General features: G+C 46.0%; 3 non-coding genes across 3 annotated transcripts; all 3 read left to right on the top strand.

Moving 5' to 3' along the window:
* Window positions 1–4,487: 4,487 nt before the first annotated feature.
* Window positions 4,488–4,574, top strand: TRNASTOP-UCA (transfer RNA opal suppressor (anticodon UCA)). The gene has a single exon. It is a non-coding gene; the product is annotated as a tRNA-Sec (tRNA).
* Window positions 4,575–14,692: 10,118 nt separating this feature from the next.
* Window positions 14,693–14,779, top strand: TRNASTOP-UCA (transfer RNA opal suppressor (anticodon UCA)). The gene has a single exon. It is a non-coding gene; the product is annotated as a tRNA-Sec (tRNA).
* A 4,934-nt stretch (window positions 14,780–19,713) lies between these two features.
* On the top strand, window positions 19,714–19,800 carry TRNASTOP-UCA (transfer RNA opal suppressor (anticodon UCA)). Its single transcript has one exon. It is a non-coding gene; the product is annotated as a tRNA-Sec (tRNA).
* The last annotated feature ends 410 nt before the right edge of the window (window positions 19,801–20,210 follow it).

Here is a 20,210-nt window from a genome sequence, read left to right as displayed (position 1 = left end):
ACATAATTTACCGTTTATGATGTTATACCCTTTTTACTTTACAGAAAAACAAAAGGAAAATAAAACCGGTGTTGGACGGGCAGCTCGAGGACGGTCTGCGTTTTGCTAAGGGGGAATGTGTCGCCCTGGGCAAGCCAGGGGACACAGGTAACAACACACACACACCCCACATTCCCTGCAGGTACACCAGCTAACTCACAAATCCTTGTTGCCTTCCTCCAGAGGCTGATGATTCACACCAGGGGGTGGAGCCAGGCGGTTGGTGTCCGCCCACCTAGGAGGTCACAGCTCTGGAGGCAGGAAGTTCCAGGCAGTTAGGCTCAGGGAGGAGCAGGAGAGAGTCTAGTTAGGGAGTGAAGGAGGAAACTACAAAAGAAAGCTCAGGAGGGAGCTAGAGCGAAGTGAAACAGCAGTGAAAGTGACAGAAAGCCTGAAGTTGGTCTGTGGCTGTGTTCCCAGACGGAGTCAGCAAGGTCAGCAGACAGTGGTGAAGGTCTGCAGTGGGACTGTCTGGAGGTTGCTGGAAGGGCCACGGAGGCTGTGTGTATCCGGGGGTCTGGAGCAGTATACAAAGGGCAGTCAGCACCAGAGCAGGGGCTTTTCGGATCCCAGCAAGGCTTGGAGTCGCTATACATTGCTAAATCCGTTAGTGAAGGGGACGCCGATCTCCCAACAAGCAAGTCCTGATTGACGGCAAAGGTCCAACCACAACGGGGAAACACCGCCAAGGCACCAGTTTCCCAGGGCCGGTGCCTGTGGGCAAAGTGTGGAGCTCCTCCGGCACAGATTGCAGTCGGGGAGCGGGTAACCGGTGGGAATCCACCGCTACCAAACAGACATTTCAAAGGTGCAGGGAAGAGACCGTCACCGCTAACTGCAGGGAACCGCAGCACCGTGAACCGTCCGAGGGACCCGTCCAACCAGCCGTTTGTTTACCGAGAACTGTGTCGTGTTTACTGGCTGAGTGAGTACCTCAGTGCCGCAAGGCACAGCGCTGCCCCTGCGCCCCTGCACCCCACAGGGCCCCGGGATCACCAACCCCTACCCACGGAGGGGCAACACAACAACTGGCTGCTCCGCATCACCATCCCCGGGATCCCCCTATTGAGCAGCGGTGGTGAAATCACCACAACCGTGGGTGGCGTCACGAACTATAACAATCCCTACACCCAACCACAAAACCCCCCTTTCACTCACGGGCGAGGAGTGTCGCTCGAGAAACCCCGGGATCCGGCCCACAGCTCGAGCCCCCACTGAGCAGCTGCCGGACCCAAGCAGAAGAGGTGAGCGCGGTGTGCTGGCACCCTCCTCCCCGCCCGCGACACCAGCTTCCACAATATTAAACCAGTGTGCCGTCAACGAGATGTAGCGGCCTTGCCCACAAGCACTTGTCCACGTGTCTGTGGTTAGGTGGACTTTGGCTGAAACAGCGTTGTTCAGGGCACGTGTGATGTTTTGTGACACGTGGTTATGCAATGCGGGGACGGCACACCGGGAGAAATAGTGGCGGCTGGGGACCGAGTAACGTGGGACAGCTGCCGCCATCAGGTCGCGGAATGCTTCTGTCTCCACCAGCCTAAAAGGCAACATTTCCAGCGCAAGCAGTCGCGAAATGTTAGCATTTAGAACTGTGGCATGTGGGGCGTTGGCAGTGTATTTGCGCCTGCGTTCAAAAATTTGCTGAATGGATAACTGAACGCTGCGCTGGGACAAGGACGTGCTTGATGATGGTGTTATTTCTGCGTGGGCAACTGCAGGTGCAGGACCGGAGGAGGCTTGTTCGCGGGCAGCATGGACAGGGGATTGGCTCCCATGCACAACAAGCGAAGACGTAGCAGTGACATCAGCAAGCCCTGCTCCTCGACTCTGTTGTACTTGCCACAAAGTCGGGTGCTTGGCTGACATGTGGCTGATCATGCTGGTGGTGGTCAGGCTGCTAGTTTTGGTACCCCTGCTGATGCTGGCATGGCAGGTGTTGCAAATGGCCTTTTTAGAATCATCTGGAGCCAAATTAAAAAACTGCCAGACTCGGGAAGACCTAACATTTGTACAGGCACCTTGTGTCGTGTTGTTGTTCCGGGGAACGGTTGCCTGACGTCTGCCTGGGGCCACCACCCTGCTTCTTACTGCCTGTTGGGATGCTACGCCTCCCTCCCCCTGTGCACTGCTGTCCTCGCTCTGCATATCCTCCTGCCAGGTTGGGTCAGTTACTGGATCATCCACCATGTCGTCTTCCTCTTCCGCACCCTGCTCCTCCTCCTGACTTCCTGACAATTGTGTCTCATCATCGTCCACCCCTTGTTGAGACACGTTGCCAACTTCGTGAGAACGTGGCTGCTCAATTATTTGGGCATCTGTACATACAATCTCGTCATGGCCCACTTCAACAGGAGCTGGTGAGAGGCCAGAATGTGTGAATGGAAACGTGAACAGCTCTTCCGAGTGTCCAAGTGTGGGATCAGTAATGTCCGTGGACGTGTACTCGGCCTGGTGGTATGAAGGAGGATCAGGTTCTGAAATGTGCGGTGCAGTATCACGGCTACTGACACTTGACCGTGTGGAAGACAGAGTGTTTGTGGTGGTGCCAATCTGACTGGAAGCATTATCCGCTATCCAACTAACAACCTGTTGACACTGGTCTTGGTTCAAGAGTGGTGTACTGCTGCGGTCCCCAAGAATTTGGGACAGGACGTGCGAGCGAGTAGATGTGGCCCTTTGTTGTGGCGAAATTAGAGCTTGCCCACGACCTCGGCCTCTGCCTGCACCACCATCACGTCCACTTCCTTGTTCGTTGACAACGCCCTTGCGCATTTTGCAATGCTGTGCTGACGTGTATTCACTAGACTTGGGCGTTATATCCAAGTTTGTGCAAATCGTGCACCTGTACGCTGCCACCGACAGGCACACACGTGCGGTTTTTAAATGCAAGCACGGACGCACTAAGAACCTAACAGGTCTCTATCCAGGGACAATGTGGAGCCTCCCAATTTTTGGCTGCCCTGCCTAAGGGCTATACTACAATAGACCCACTTCCTTACAATGGGCACTTCAGGTTTACAGGCCCTCATGCACGTCTGTATGCAGAGGCATTGGTGAACCTCACAATTTTGGACTGCCCTGGCAAAGGAAAATACTACAAAGACTCACTTCCTCAAAATGGGCACATTAGACTCAAGAGGCCTTCATGTACGTCTCTTCTCAGGGACATCGGAGTGCCACACAATGTTTTACGTAAAATCTTTCATGTATTAATCTCCAAAAGTAACATACACCAGCTCCATCTCACTATTGGGTATGTGCCCTTAACATTTCCGCCATGAAAATTCATTTTGGTGTCATTTTTAAAGGTTTTCTGGTGAGTCCGTAAAAATGGCGTAAAACGCGGACAAAATTGTTCACAGCTGTGACTTTTGAGTGATAAATGCTTCAAGGGGTCTTCCCCATGCTGTTGCCATGTCATTTGAGCACTCTTCTTTTGTGACATTTTTAGGGTTTCTACATGCTGCCGGGGGTCATTTCACAAAAATACTCGGGTCTCCCATAGGATAACATTGGGCTCGGGCCGAGTACACGAGTATCTTGGGATGCTCGGCCCGAGCCTCGAGCACCCGAGCTTTTTAGTACTCGCTCATCACTACTTCTAATATATCAGGTGCAGACAAAGGGGGATTGAGACCCTCTGACCCTAGACAGCTGTGAGGGCCGCACCGCAGACTAGTGAGGGTCACCGGGCCACACTGGACTCATATTTATTACCAATCTTGTTGATAACGGTAAGATCAGGGAGACGACATTTATCTTTAAAAAAAATTATTTTGCTATTTATATGAAATAAATATTAATCTTCTCTCCTCGTTATTTTCTCACTTCTGTTCATACAAGATGACGGCAAGAAACATCATTCATTGCAGTAATTTGCATAAAAGTCGCCTTCAGAGGATTATGGGAGATGACTGCACTGTGGACACTTTGGATTTACCTCTTCTCTATGTATCTTCCACCTGCAATCTACAGATCCATACTGAAGTTTGTTTAGTCTCTTACAAGACAATGGTGTTTTTGTCCCTCCTCCATGCTTTACACTGCAGCGTTACTTGTTCATTACAAGTCTGAACATTATGAGATTTTTATTGTATAAACTCCATTATTCCCTGACCGCAGATCACAGGTCACACAGGTGTAATCTGTATCCGGATCTCACTACAGCTCCAGGGTCAGTCCGGCACCGGGGAGGTGAGAGGCTCCGGTGCTCCCTCATCTCCCACAATGCATTGCTGCCGTCTTATATGCAGATACTATGGAAATGCTCCTCAGCGATATCCAGCCGTGATCGGAGCCAGAGATTCAGAGCAATTATCTCCTGATATTTCTCACATTGATTTTCACATTTCCCTAAATAATAAATAATGAAATATTAATAATCTCCGTAACTTCACTTGTGACTGCAGAGTCGTCCATAAATAGGATCCGGTGATCACAGATCTCTTACCCAGATGATCCTCAGTGGTCCGGGGTGCCGGCTTCAAACCTGCAGCTGTCTAGGGACAGAGTGGTTTAATTCCACCCTCTGGGGGCTCCGCGTCTCTGTCTCTCACATTTTGGGCAGAGTCTTTCTTTATGGCGGAATATCAAGAATTAACCTTTTATGAGCAATGGGAAAAATGTAAGTCATGGTCGGATAACGATTTCTGTAGCACAATGTAGTTTTTTCATCAGACTGATCCAGGGGTGGGATTCAGCTGGATCCGGGTCTTAGGTTGTAACCAGTTCACAGAAACGGCAAGAGAAAGAAGAAGATCCCCGATCCGGTGCTGTCTGTATGGAGACGGCACAATCCTCCTGCAGCAGGAGATCTGACTGTGCCGTAATCTGAGATAGTAGTCACCGCTGCAGAAGATCAGAAGGAAAGTAGCAGAGACAAGATCCAAAGAACAGAGACAGAAGCCGAGGAGCAGAGAAAAGAACCGAGTATCAGAAACAGAAGCAGAGTAGCCAAGCAGCGGAGAGAGGAGCTGAGCAGCAGAGACAGGAGCTGTGCAGCAGAGACAGAAGCCGAGAAGCGGGGACAGGAGCAGATAAATGGTAAGAGGAGCAAAGCAGCAGAAACAGAAGTCGAGGAGTGGTGAAAGGGACCAAACAGTAGAGACGAGCCAAGCAATGGAGACAGGAGATGAGCAGCAGAGACTGGAGCTGAGCTGTCTAGTCAGAAGCTGAGCAGAGGAGATCAGAGCCGAGCAGAGGAAATGTGACTCCCTGGCCTATCAGGTCGTCACAGGGTATTGTGCAATCTGCCCTTCTGCACAGTATCCACCCTTCTTGGTTACGGGTCCTGGTCCTTTGGTGTTGCTAACAGCTTAGCCAATCAAAATCCTAGGAACACTTTACACTGTACCCACCAGACACACCATTGGGGGGCCTGAAGAGAATAGAGCCACCCACATGGGGGGTTGGTAGGAGAAAGTGAGAAAGTGACAGAGAGTGTGAAACAGGAGTGGAAGGAGAAGGAGGTGAAGGTGACTCTCTGGGAGAGAGAGGTCACCGGTCCGGAGCAGGGCTCCTGAACCTGAAGTCTACTGGGTGGCAGACGTTGGTGTGGGCCTGGTAGGAGCTGGAACCCCGGTCGCAAGGGATTGTGTCAAGGGGCACCGACTGCCGTGGAGGGCAGCCGGCGACCTTGAGCCATCTCCGGGCAGGGGACAGGGCAAGACGGGGTACGTGGACCCTAGGCCGGGAAGTAGCTTCACGCGTCCTGGTAATTTACCCGACGGGGGTGAAGACTTCAAGTGTCATCCCCAACCTGCTCCAAAATCGGGGTACTAGCACACTGATGGGATAGAACTTTCCCAATACAGTCCAAAGAAATCCTACGCATGAACCCTGAGAGCAAGCTCACTCCATTAGCTACACGGGTGAGGGGGACCCGAAGAGTTTTATGCTCGAGGGTCCAACTAGAGAAACAGGTGCCAAGGAAAGGACCACAGACCAACAGCAACTGACGCGCCCACCACAGGGCCTTAGGTGACTCGGTGTCGGGCCGGGGTAGTCAGCGGTGGCAGGGCCCGATTCCGTGACCCTGGTGGAGTCAGTTAATGTGGTGGCATTGGGGGTGATGATAGTGTTAAAGTTTATATAAGATTCGTGACGCCACCTTCTGGTAATTTGGAGCTATGGAGCCGCAGCTGCTGGAAGGGACCTCCAGGGCTGATGTTATGGCAGCTAAGGTGTTTCTTGCTTTCCACAGGTAGAACGGGTACCCCGGGGCAACCTTTGGTGCTTGGTAAAGTCTATGGTGTTTGTGGACGAGGTGCCGGGCCGACAGGGCGGTATAAAGGAACAGACACAGGCTTGCAGTTCAGATGTTTTACTCACTGTTCAGTTCAATTCGGCCGTGGACCGGTTGCCCACGGCGTGCCAGGATCCCCTGTCAGGGGCCGCTGCCGATCCTGGGTAGTTCAGAGGTCAATACCGGTGCACCCCTCCTGTGTCTCTTTCCTGACTGTCTTCTTAGCCTTGACTGTTTTAGCTGAGCTGGTTGTTAAAAAATATACTCTTAAATATATTTTTCTTCAAATACGTAAAAGCACATGAAAGAAAGAAACTTCAAAAATGTAAAAAATAAATGTATTTTATCTATTTAAAAATGGTTGCCAGGGTTCAGTTACAGAAAGGAAAAATAATATACTTTGTTAGCTTAGGTAAAAAGAGTTCATTTAGTCCATACTGATCAATGGGAAATCTTTACCCATCTCTCTTTGGTTCCTGAATGGCAAGGCAGGGGATGTCATCTCTTAGCCGGACAGCGTGTGTGTTCATCTTGCAGTGCGCGGAGTCTTCTGGGCAGCTGACATGAGCAGGAGCGAGCACTAGCCCCCTCCATCGTGTGTTATATGGCAACTGTCCAAACCATATAGGGTGTTTTAACTGAACACAGTTCCATGACATAATCTTCTAGAAGCTTCTGGAAGAATATAAATATATCCTTCCATGCTCAGCACATATATATATATATATATATATATATATATATATATATTCAATATGGGCATTTTAATACTTATTCCTTATAAAAACTTTATTAATAAACTATGCCCTCCAACATAAACAGAACTGTGAACGTATATGTCTTACTATGAAATATTTGATAACTAGATGTATTAATTTTAATGTTTTTACAAACCCCCCTTGAAGCGGGTGGAGTAACCCCGAAAATTAATTAATACATCATTAAAATAACAAATCTTATTTCCTTATTTGGTGATAATGGATTAATATCAATAATAATGATGAATAATAATTAATTTGCATTATTCATGTTGTAAGTTCAATAATATAATAATGTGGATTCATGTTATGATAGGCCATGACTGATCAATCATATAAAAATATATAACTATACTTCGCTAGACCTAAAAAGAAATGCAAAAAACCAAATCCGGTCACCATATGATGTCCTCTGAGCTGATGTCTTCTTATCTCCGATGTAATCCAGCATAAACACAGTCTCTTAGAAATAAATCCTTTGATAAAAATGTATGGTTACCAACTTAATAGAGTCCCGTTTTGCGTTTATCATCGTTAGATCAAAGTCCATACACTTTATTCTTTATTACAAAGTCCATAGCCAATGTTGCTAAACCACAGTTCATGAGTGTAGAAGAATAGCAAAAGTCTTTGATGTCTGTGCAGTGTAATTTACATTAGTCACCTTTTTATCCTCCATGCTGCCTGATGTCATTCCTGGAACAGATGTTAAGACGTTCTTGGTCAGCACGACAGGGGTTAACTTTAACACGTCATTGCTCTTCTTAGTATCTGTAGGGAGGTCTTAATGCACAGACCATGTGTCATTGTCCATCCTTGAACCATAGGACCACTGTGTTTGAGGTGCAAACGCGGTAAGTGTATTTTGTATGTTTCACAGTCTTATTTGAGACGTTACCTTTTGGACCTTTTTGCAGAATCCCTTTTAACTTTAGGAAAATTATAAAGTCTTTTTATCTTCTATAATCTTGATTGAAGACTTCATTCCCTAATCTAAATACCAAATATGGCAATAACTATCACTAATAAATGTCACAGCGTATCATAACTCTAATACTATAATACCATGTCATTATTATTATCATAGAAGTATTAATATAATTGATACTTAGAATGATGTAATAATACTGCATAATGGTATAGACAATAGTATTTTCTTGTAATGACCTTTTTGTTGTTGGTGCATTACCCTTCCAAACCCATAGGTGGCAATGTGTTGAATGTAGCCGAAATATAATATAAAATATGAAATAATGTAATGTGTACCTATACCATGTATCATATTATAAATATGAAAGGCAACAATGTGGCTTATTTATGATCACTTATAAAATTATAAACCAAAGCAAATAACCTTTTAGAAAAGACTGGAGGATTCCATCAAAACACAATAATACCCATTATAAATTATTATTGATTGAAAATATAATATATATTATTTGTAAATATAGAAAGGTAAACCTAGATGTACCTCGATCTTCCATCTTTATTACTCTAATTTAATCATTTGATTTGTCTATTATTTATTAAAGAACCTATTATAAGAAAATGTGTAACTATAAGTAATATTTCATCCTTATTGTGCTAACATACTAATATAAAAATAATGTATTACCAGAAAGTAAACAATTGTATATATTGATGAAGGAAGTATCTTTTCTTCCAAAAAATGGAACTTTTCCCTTTTAATATGATTCATATTTAATAAAGTAATATTCTTATATTAGATATTACTGAACTAAATATTGAAGTGTTTTCTCAATTGAGATATTTAAAATCTGAAGAAAAAAATAAAAATTGTAGAATTTAAGATTCTGATTAAAAATGTGAATAATAAATAATAATTAATATCAAAAATAGGAATAAAAGGAAAAATGAAAATTGGAATAAAAATAAAAAATTGAAATAAAAATAAGGCCTTCTATGTATATAACACCTATGTCTTTAATAATACATAACCTTAATGTTACCAGTATCTTATAGGATTTCCATACCTATCATATAAAAATAATTAAGTCATGTAACCTTGCAAATAATACACTTCTCTTCGTATATAAATGCATTATGATATACTTCAAATATATTTTTTTATTCCCAATTCTTCCTTTGTACTTGAAATATTAATTATTAAAGTATCCTGTAAACACATATATTATCAAATATAAATGTGTGTGATTGAGACCAAACCTCTCCCTTTCAATATCATGAAATATGATATTATAAAAATTAATATGTTTAGATTAAATTAAATTAAAATTTGTGTGGTATATCTTCAAGACCATATTATAAATATCACTTCCATATTTGAAAAGAAAAATGATTACCAATTTATGTATCAGTAAAGAAGTGACTAACACAAAAGATCCTAACATCTCTATATTAAAGAAATATGTCTAAGAATAATATATATATATCCGGTATAAATTCATTCATTTATACTTATGTACTATAACTTATTATCTAATAGTATACATACATATATTATAACCTCGAAGTTAAAACAAAAATTCCCTTTTTTTTTTTTTTTCTCTGGATCCAAGTACTTTGACTTTAGCAGCTGCTCAAACAATCAATCATTCATAGACACATCTATGCACACAAGACTGCCATGGTTCTTTAACATATACTTCTACATAGAAACTGACAAACACATATCCCTTTTTTTCCAATATTCTATGCGCATTTCAAAAATTATGTTACTAATTTGAAGTACTTCTCGAAAAAATACAAATTCCAATGTATTACACGCTGTACATTTGACCATAGAACAAACATTTATTATTAGCTTTAGTAATTCAAGCCACACATGGTCTGGTTACGTGCAAAGAACACCATTCCAAAACAGCAAGCAGTTTTACTACACTCCAAAGCTCAGATTACATTTCTAATAACTCTAAAGAAGATGTATGTATATTCATAAAAGAAACGTTAAAGTAATAGTTCTCTGGCAATTGGTACCTGAGAAAAATAAAATTATTAATCGTGCTTTCGCGTTTAACCTTACCCAATAAAATATATGTTACCTGATTGAGGACAAGAACAAATGCATAGATAAAAATTAATACTTCATCAATCTGTTTTACTGATAAATTCTGAGGGAAATAAAAGAATAAAATTATTATCATATTTATAATAAAAATGAAAACACTTAAAATCTGTTACTTTCTCTTATTGTTTTATTTTAAATATTATTATTCATATACAGAGATCAAATTATTTAATTCATAACATTAAACTATCATTTTACTAAATGAAAATATGACCTTGATTTACTATCACTACCTTTAATATATATATATATATATATATATATATATATATATATATATGCATAGATTCACTGTATATGAATAAACATATTTATCAAACAATAAAATTAATTTACCCAGAAATCCACTTTATTTAACTGAAGACCATACCTAATTTTTTCTTCAAAGATTCGCTTTATTAAATTCACTTTGAACTTATAGGAATCTCGGAACTTATGTAATTCGAGGTTTTCTGTTAAATGAGAGAGAATGTCTCTCTCTGAAAGACCACCCAGCTGTCGCGGACTATCAAATCCTAACCCAGGGAGAGGATCTCCACAAGACACCTGTTTCTGTCTTTCAAAGCTTTTACTCAGAATTTGTCTGGAATCCTCAATCCCAGTGACCGATCCCGTCACTGGTGACAAGGGTTTTTCCTGTGAAAGAAAACTTTTAGATGATAAAAATTGGGGTGGATTGTATGGTTTGTAACACGTATGCATCTTCCTCCGAATTTCATACACCCTGTCACAGAAATATCTGGATCTGGGAGACACTGTTGGTTTTTCACGGAAACTCTCCCTTTTTCGTGTTGGTTTTTCAGAATTAATTAATTTCTGTTTTGATTGACTTTGGCGACTTCTAACAAAATCGATAAATGTCGTACATTCGAATAGGGACTTTTTTTTTAATGCCACCGCACAGGCTGCATTATCAAGGAAATTAAATTTCTTGATGAATAAACGTATCATTCCATCCAATCTGACATTTGGAATGACCGCCCTATACAAACGTTCAAAAATGGACATAAATGAGAACGTACTCTCATTCTGTTCAATTTGTAATTCCTTTAACATCTCATAATTTGGATCAGATTCATTCCTTGCACAGAAGATGAGATTTTTCAGCCTTATGATATCGTTATCATTTGAACAATCAAATGTCTCATAGTCAGAAGACTTTTTTAATGCCAATTGTCTAAAGAAATGCTGAGGTAACCACATACGGAATAACTGATTCGTCTCACTATTGGTTAAATTTAACTTCTCAATGGAACTTTCAAATATCTCTGAATTTCTGCAAACATGTATTTTAGGATTATATGCGGGAATTAATTTGCATATGTCCAATAGACTCTTTCTAAGTTTAATTCCTAAATTTGTCTGTTCTATTTTTAGAAACTAATCGTCGCCATTTTCTCTCTCCACGTGTCCTTTCTGCACGTGTCCCACTCTGGCTCCTCCCCCTTCTGGCTTCACTACGTCATTTCCTGCTTCTTTCTCAGTATCTTGAAAGGCACCTTGATTACGTAGCACATGTCTGCCGCCATTATCAAAATTCTGATTTGCAAAATTACAGCCAACATTACAGTCAGAATTCACAATATCACTGACTGACATTCCAGGTTCTAAGCAGTCTTCGGATTTCTCTGTCACTGACTCTCCTGACAATTCAGGTTGTCTATTTCCACCATTTTTACACTTTTCTACGATTAACTTGTGAAAATCATAGACTAAATGACAGACATTTCTGATTTTCTGTTTCTCTCTATTAAAAGACCTTGCACATTCTATACGTGAATTCTCAAGTTCACACTCCTCATATAAGCGTAACCAAATCTCTTCCACATTAGAAATATCTGGATAAGTGAACTGAAGTTTACTTTGCTTAACATATGAAGAGATAAAATCCATTTTCTTACCTGAAATGATCAGATGATCTGATGGATGATCCTGTAAGACTTGATTCACCTTGCTCAGCACGTCCAATACTTCTTATGGACTGACTTTATCTTTCTTGCTCAAAAATACGTCAAAAGTTAACTTCTGTGGCTTTATACAGTCTTTACAGTTCATTAAAAAAAAACATTCATGCAACTTGACTTATACGTATTTCCTAGGTTCTCCGTGATTTTTTATAAATTGTCGATTCCTGATCCTTTGCAGGAGATACTTCGACCCCCCTTATGCAAAGTGAAGGAACAACAAAAAATGTAAAAAATTACGAATGGGTGGCTTGCCAAATGTTAAAAAATATACTCTTAAATATATTTTTCTTCAAATACGTAAAAGAGCATGAAAGAAAGAAACTTCAAAAATGTAAAAAATAAATGTATTTTATCTATTTAAAAATGGTTGCCAGGGTTCAGTTACAGAAAGGAAAAATAATATACTTTGTTAGCTTAGGTAAAAAGAGTTCATTTAGTCCATACTGATCAATGGGAAATCTTTACCCATCTCTCTTTGGTTCCTGAATGGCAAGGCAGGGGATGTCATCTCTTAGCCGGACAGCGTGTGTGTTCATCTTGCAGTGCGCGGAGTCTTCTGGGCAGCTGACATGAGCAGGAGCGAGCACTAGCCCCCTCCATCGTGTGTTATATGGCAACTGTCCAAACCATATAGGGTGTTTTAACTGAACACAGTTCCATGACATAATCTTCTAGAAGCTTCTGGAAGAATATAAATATATCCTTCCATGCTCAGCACATATATATATATATATATATATATATATATATTCAATATGGGCATTTTAATACTTATTCCTTATAAAAACTTTATTAATAAACTATGCCCTCCAACATAAACAGAACTGTGAACGTATATGTCTTACTATGAAATATTTGATAACTAGATGTATTAATTTTAATGTTTTTACACTGGTCTTGGCCTCTACCACAGGGCCTGTACAAAGGGGGCTAACCGCAGTTGTATCTTGCCCCCTTCACCGGGGATCTGTGGCAGGTTGTGGCCCTGGGCGCTTGCAACCACCCTAGGCCTTCGGTGTTACTTTTGAGGAATTGTCTTTCTTCCCTCTGTCTGGGGACCGTCCCCGAATGCAGCCAGATCTCTCCATCCGATCTTCGAGTGGAACAGGCCACGAGTCAATATGCCTTTCCATGGCCCTGGAATCCTTTCTTTCTCGGTGTCACCTGGGCCTACCTAGACCCCAGGATCTCCACCAGGAACTTCCTTCTGTCACTCTCTCCTGAGGTAACTACCTCCCTCTCACTCTAGACTTCACTCCTCTGCTCCTACTCACAGACTGACTGAACTTGAACTTCCTGGTTCCCTCATCTACTCTCTCTTTCTGACTCCTCCCACACACCCACTGACTAGGCCCCACCCACACTATTGGGACCAGAAATGGGCCTAACCGCCCCATGAATACATCTATGGGGGTTGCTGCCACTATCCCTGACCCAGTGTATGCCTACCAATTGGTGTGTGCAAGTTTAGTCTGTGGACCGGCATATGACCTCATTCTTACCCAGGATGGGACATCACACCTCTGGTTGAGGTGCAATATCTCTGTGGCGATGGAAGCCTCAGGGGCGCCACACAACACCAAGGGCACGGATCCATGCGTGCTCCCTCCAAGCTGCAGCGGTGCTCAGAATTCTGGTTTACAAGCTGTCGGTGTTGTTATTCCCAGACTGAGTACACTGAAAAGACCCTCTTCCTATCCCCAACGGCATCCCCCCTTCTGCAACATCCCAATGGGCCCCGGGGCACAAAGCCCCTACCCACGGAGGGTTTAAATATCCTGCTGCTATACCACCGCCACCGGGCTCCCCAGCAGCAGCGATGGTATTCCACATTACCACGCACCGTGGGTGCCGTCACGAACTTCTAACTTCCCTGTATATATACCCCTTTCTTTAAACTCTAGTGTCCACGCGAACCCCCGGGTCCGGAGACCCCTCGAGCCACCGCGGCTCTGGATCCGAGCGGCTCGGCCGCTGGCACGGGGGCGGTACATTAATAGGAGTTGAGATGAGGAGACAGAAGCCGAATAGCAGAGACAGGAGCTAAGCAGCAAAGCCAGAATCCAAGCAATGGAGACAAAAGCCGAGAAGTAGAGACAGATGCCAAGCAGCCTAGCCAGAAGTCAAGCAGTGGAGACAGGAGGTGAGCAGCGGATTCTGGAGCCGAGCAGCGGAGACAGGAGGCAATTAGCAGAGGAAAGAGTTGAGTAACGGAGACAGAAGCAAAACAGTTGAGCAGTAGAGAGAGGAGCTGAGTAGTGGAAACCTGAGCCGAGCAGCAGAGACAGGAGCCGTGCAGCAGAGACAGGAGCCGAGCAGCAGAGACAGGAGCCGAGCATCAAACACAGAAGCTGAGAAGCAGGGACAGGAGTAGAGAAATGAAGACAGGAGCCGATGCTCCGTCATCTCCCACAATGCATTGCTGCAATCTTATATGCAGATACTATGGAAATGCTCCACAGTGATATCCAGCCGTGATCGGAGCCAGAGATTCAGAGTCATTATCTCCTGATATTTCTCACATTGATTTTCACATTTCCCTAAATAATAAATAATGAAATATTAATAATCTCCGTAACTTCACTTTTGACTGCAGAGTCGTCCATAAATAGGATCCGGTGATCACAGATCTCCTGCCCAGATGATCCTCAGTGGTCTGGGGTGCCGGCTTCAAACCTGCAGCTGTCTAGGGACAGAGTGGTTCAATTCCACCCTCTGGGCGCTCCGTGTCTCTGTCTCTTACATTTTGGGCAGAGTCTTTCATTATGGCGGAATATCAAGAATTAACTTTTTATGAGCAATGGGAAAAATGTAAGTCATGGTCAGATGACGATTTCTGTAGCACAATGTAGTTTTTTCATCAGACTGATCCAGGGGTGGGGTTCAGCTGGACCCGGGTCTTAGGTTGTAACCAGTTCACAGAAACGGGAAGAAGAAGAAGAAGATCCCCGATCCGGTGCTGTCTGTAAGGAGACGGCACAATCCTCCTGCAGCAGGAGATATGACTGTGCCCCATCTGAGATAGTAGTCACTGCTGCAGAAGATCAGAAGGAAAGTAGCAGAGACAAGATCCAAAGAACAGAGACAGAAGCCGAGGAGCAGAGAAAAGAACCGAGTATCAGAAACAGAAGCAGAGTAGCCAAGCAGCGGAGAGAGGAGCTGAGCAGCAGAGACAGGAGCCGAGAAGCGGGGACAGGAGCAGATAAATGGTAAGAGGAGCAAAGCAGCAGAAACAGAAGTCGAGGAGTGGTGAAAGGGACCAAACAGTAGAGACGAGCCAAGCTTTGGAGACAGGAGAGGAGCAGCAGAGACTGGAGCTGAGCTGTCTAGTCAGAAGCTGAGCAGAGGAGATCAGAGCCGAGCAGAGGAAATGTGACTCCCTGGCCTATCAGGTCGTCACAGGGTATTGTGCAATCTGCCCTTCTGCACAGTATCCACCCTTCTTGGTTACGGGTCCTTGTCGTTTGGTGTTGCTAATGTCGCGGGCGGAGGAGGGGACGCCGCGCTCTCCCACTGCTCGGGTCCGGCTGCCGCTGCTGCTGCGGCCTGCTGCTGCTCGGTGGCTCGAGCGATGGGCCGGATCCCGGGGACTCGAGCGGCGCTCCTCGCCCGTGAGTGAAAAGGGATTGGGTTTTAGGGATTATTTATTGTCCGTGACGCCACCCACGGTTGTGGTGATTGTGTGGACACCACCGCTGCTCTGTATGGGGATCCCGGGAGCAGTGACAGGGAGCAGCAAAGTTGTTGGTTCTCCCCTCCGAGGGTAGGGGGTAGTTGTCCCGGGGCCCAGTGACGAGGTGGAGGATGAGGGATGGCGGGGCCGGTGCAGGGCTTGGTGGGGTGCAGGGACGCGGGGGCAGCGCTGTGCCTCACGGCACTGTGGTACTCACTCGGCCTGAGACGGGGACATAGTTCTCGGTAAAACACACGGCTGGAAAGACGGTTCCCATGGACGGCTGCTGTTGCTTTTCCCCAGTAGTTGACGGTGACGGTCCCTTTTCCTGCCCCTAAGTCTATGTTGGTAGCGATGGGTTCCCACCGGTAACCCGCTCCCCGGCTTGGATATGGGCCGGAGGAGCCCCTCTTTGCCCGCAGGCGCTGGCCCTGAGAAACTGGTGCCTTGGCGGTGGCGGTGTCTCTCTCTAACGGTTGGACTGTTGCCTTCAATCGGGACTTGGTTGTTGGGAGACCCAGAGGTCCCCTTCACTGACGGATTTGGCAAATTCACGGTGACTCCTAGCCTTGCCGGGATCCGAAAGGCCCCTGCCGATGGTGCTGGCTTCTCTTCGTATACCGCTCCGGTACCGCCGGGCCACCACCCGTCCACGGTCCTTTCGGCAACCTCCAAGCAGCCTCTCCTGCAGACGGTCACCGCCGTCTGCTGACCTTGCTGTTCTCAGTCCGGGGCACACACCCGGACCAACTTCAGGCTTTCTCAACTGTGTCTTTCTCTTCCACTTTAACTCCTCTCCTTTGCTCCTCTACCACTTCACTCTTACTTCAACTTCAGCTCTCACTAAACTCTCACTTCTAACTGCCTGGTTTTCCCGCCTCCAGGGCTGTGAACTCCTCGGTGGGCGGAGCCAACTGCCTGGCCCACCCCCTGGTGTGGACATCAGCCCCTGGAGGAAGGCAACAAGGATTTTTGTGTAGCTTTGGTGTACCTATCTGGGGTGTAGGGTGTGGTGGTGTCATGACCTGTGACCCCTGGCTTGCCCAGGGCGTCACACTAACAGCTTAGCCAATCAAAATCCTAGGAACGCTTTACACTGTACCCACCAGACACACCATTGGGGGGCCTGAAGGGAATAGAGCCGCCCACATGGGGGGTTGGTAGGAGAAAGTGAGAAAGTGACAGAGAGTGTGAAACAGGAGTGGAAGGAGAAGGAGGTGAAGGTGACTCTCTGGGAGAGAGAGGTCACCGGTCCGGAGCAGGGCTCCTGAAGTCTACTGGGTGGCAGACGTTGGTGTGGGCCTGGTAGGAGCTGGAACCCCGGTCGCAAGGGATCGTGTCAAGGGGCACGACTGCCGTGGAGGGCAGCCGGCGGCCTTGAGCCATCTCCGGGCAGGGGCCAGGGCAAGACGGGGTACGTGGACCCTAGGCCGGGAAGTAGCTTCACGCGTCCCAGTAGTTTACCCGACGGGGATGAAGACTTCAAGTGTCATCCCCAACCTGCTCCAAAATCGGGGTACTAGCGCACTGATGGGATAGGACTTTCCCAATACAGTCCAAAGAAATCCTATGCATGAACCCTGAGAGCAAGCTCACTCCATTAGCTACACGGGTGAGGGGGGCCCGAAGAGTTTTATGCTCGAGGGTCCAACCAGAGAAACAGGTGCCAAGGAAAGGACCACAGACCAACAGCAACTGACTCGCCCACCACAGGGCCTTAGGTGACTCGGTGTTGGGCCGGGGTAGTCAGCGGTGGCAGGGCCCGATTCCGTGACCCTGGTGGAGTCAGTTAATGTGGCAGTATTAGGGGTGATGATAGTGTTAAAGTTTATATAAGATTCGTGACGCCACCTTCTGGTAATTTGGAGCTCTGGAGCCGCAGCTGCTGGAAGGGACCTCCGGGGCTGATGTTATGGCAGCTAAGGTGTTTCTTGCTCTCCACAGGTAGAGCGGGTACCCCGGGGCAACCTTTGGTGCTTGGTAAAGTCTATGGTGTTTGTGGACAAGGTGCCGGGCCGACAGGGCAGTATAAAGGAACAGACACAGGCTTGCAGTTCAGATGTTTTACTCACTGTTCAGTTCAATTCGGCCGCGGACCGGTTGCCCACGGCGTGCCAGGATCCGCTGTCAGGGGCTGCTGCCGATCCTGGGTAGTTCAGAGGTCAATACCGGTGCACCCCTCCTGTGTCTCTTTCCTGACTGACTTCTTAGCCTTGACTGTTTTAGCTGAGCTGGTCTTGGCCTCTAACACAGGGCCTGTACAAAGGGGGCTAACCGCAGTTGTATCTTGCCCCCTTCACCGGGGATCTGTGGCAGGTTGTGGCCCTGGGCGCTTGCAACCACCCTAGGCCTTTGGTGTTACTTTTGAGGAATTGTCTTTCTTCCCTCTGTCTGGGGATCGTCCCCGAATGCAGACAGATCCCTCCATCCGATCTTCCAGTGGAACAGGCCACGAGCCAATATGCCCTTCCGTGGCCCTGGAATCCTTTCTTTCTTTCTTTAGGTGTCACCTGGGCCTACCTAGACCCCAGGATCTCCACCAGGAACTTCCTTCTGTCACTCTCTCCTGAGGTAACTACCTCCCTCTCTCACTCTAGACTTCACTCCTCTGCTCCTACTGACAGACTGACTGAACTTGAACTTCCTGGTTCCCTCATCTACTCTCTCTTTCTGACTCCTCCCACACACCCACTGACTAGGCCCCACCCACACTATTGGGACCAGAAATGGGCCTAACCGCCCCATGAATACATCTATGGGGGTTGCTGCCACTATCTCTGACCCAGTGTATGCCTACCAATTGGTGTGTGCAAGTTTAGTCTGTGGACCGGCATATAACCTCATTCTTACCCAGAATGGGACATCATACCTCTGGCTGAGGTGCAATATCTCTGTGGCGACAGAATCCTCAGGGGCGCCACATAACACCAAGGGCACGGATCCATGCGTGCTCCCTCCAAGCTTCAGCGGTGCTTAGAATTCTGGTTTACAAGCTGTCGGTGTTGTTATTCCCAGACTGAGTACACTGAAAAAACCCTCTTCCTATCCACAACGGCATCGCCCCTTCTGCAACATCCCAATGGGCCCCGGGGCACAAACCCCCTACCCACGGAGGGTTTAAATATCCTGCTGCTATACCACTGCCACCGAGCTCCCCAACAGCAGCGGTGGTATTCCACATTACCACGCACCGTGGGTGGCGTCACAAACTTCTAACTTCCCTGTATATATACCCCCTTCCTTAAACTCTAGTGTCCGCGCGAACCCCTGAGTCCGGAGACCCCTCGAACCACCGCGGCTCTGGATCCGAGCGGCTCGGCCGCTGACACGGGGGCGGTACATTAATAGGAGTTGAGATGAGGAGACAGAAGCCGAATAGCAGAGACAGGAGCTAAGCAGCAAAGCCAGAATCCAAGCAATGGAGACAAAAGCCGAGAAGTAGAGACAGATGCCAAGCAGCCTAGCCTGAAGTCAAGCAGTGGAGACAGGAGCTGAGCAGCGGATTCTGGAGCCGAGCAGCGGAGACAGGAGGCAATTAGCAGAGAAAAGAGTTGAGTAACGGAGACAGAAGCAAAACAGTCGAGCAGCAGAGAGAGGAGCTGAGTAGTGGAGACCTAAGCCGAGCAGCAGAGACAGGAGCCGTGCAGCAGAGACAGGAGCCGAGCAGCAGAGACAGGAGCCGAGCAGCAAACACAGAAGCTGAGAAGCAGGGACAGGAGTAGAGAAATGAAGACAGGAGCCGATGCTCCGTCATCTCCCACAATGCATTGCTGCCATCTTATATGCAGATACTATGGAAATGCTCCACAGCGATATCCAGCCGTGATCAGAGCCAGAGATTCAGAGCAATTATCTCCTGATATTTCTCACATTGATTTTAACATTTCACTAAATAATAAATAATGAAATATTAATAATATCCGTAACTTCACTTGTGACTGCAGAGTCGCCCATAAATAGGATCCGGTGATCACAGATCTCCTGCCCAGATGATCCTCAGTGGTCTGGGGTGCCGGCTTCAAACCTGCATCTGTCTAGGGACAGAGTGGTTCAATTCCACCCTCTGGGCGCTCGGTGTCTGTACATTATTAATTTTGGAAGCGGTAATACTTTCTGTACCAGGAATTATTTGCTTTAAAGGGTTTTTCCTTTTTTATAACTGGATGTTATCAGACAGAGCTCGTAAAGAAAAGCAAATTTGCAATTTACTGTTTATTAGAATTTTTATTCGTTCATGAGATATTAACACTTTTGTTTATAGCTTGTTGCCATGGAGACCGACCACCGCTGCCGGACATCAGAACGCACACAGAGCTTACAGGCCTTTACTTAGTGAGCCAGTAATCTCTGTTTTGTTCCTGGCGCGCGCTGTCATCTCCTAATCCCGCCAGCTTCAGCGCAATGTTTATAAACTGGAAAGCAGCGGAAATCGGTCTCCTAGGCAACGAGCTGTAAACAAAAGAAAAGTATTAATATCTCA

Source organism: Anomaloglossus baeobatrachus, chromosome 6 (assembly GCF_048569485.1).
Source record: "Anomaloglossus baeobatrachus isolate aAnoBae1 chromosome 6, aAnoBae1.hap1, whole genome shotgun sequence".
Classification (NCBI taxonomy): Eukaryota; Metazoa; Chordata; class Amphibia; order Anura; family Aromobatidae; genus Anomaloglossus; species Anomaloglossus baeobatrachus.
This window is presented reverse-complemented; position numbering and strand designations above follow the sequence as displayed.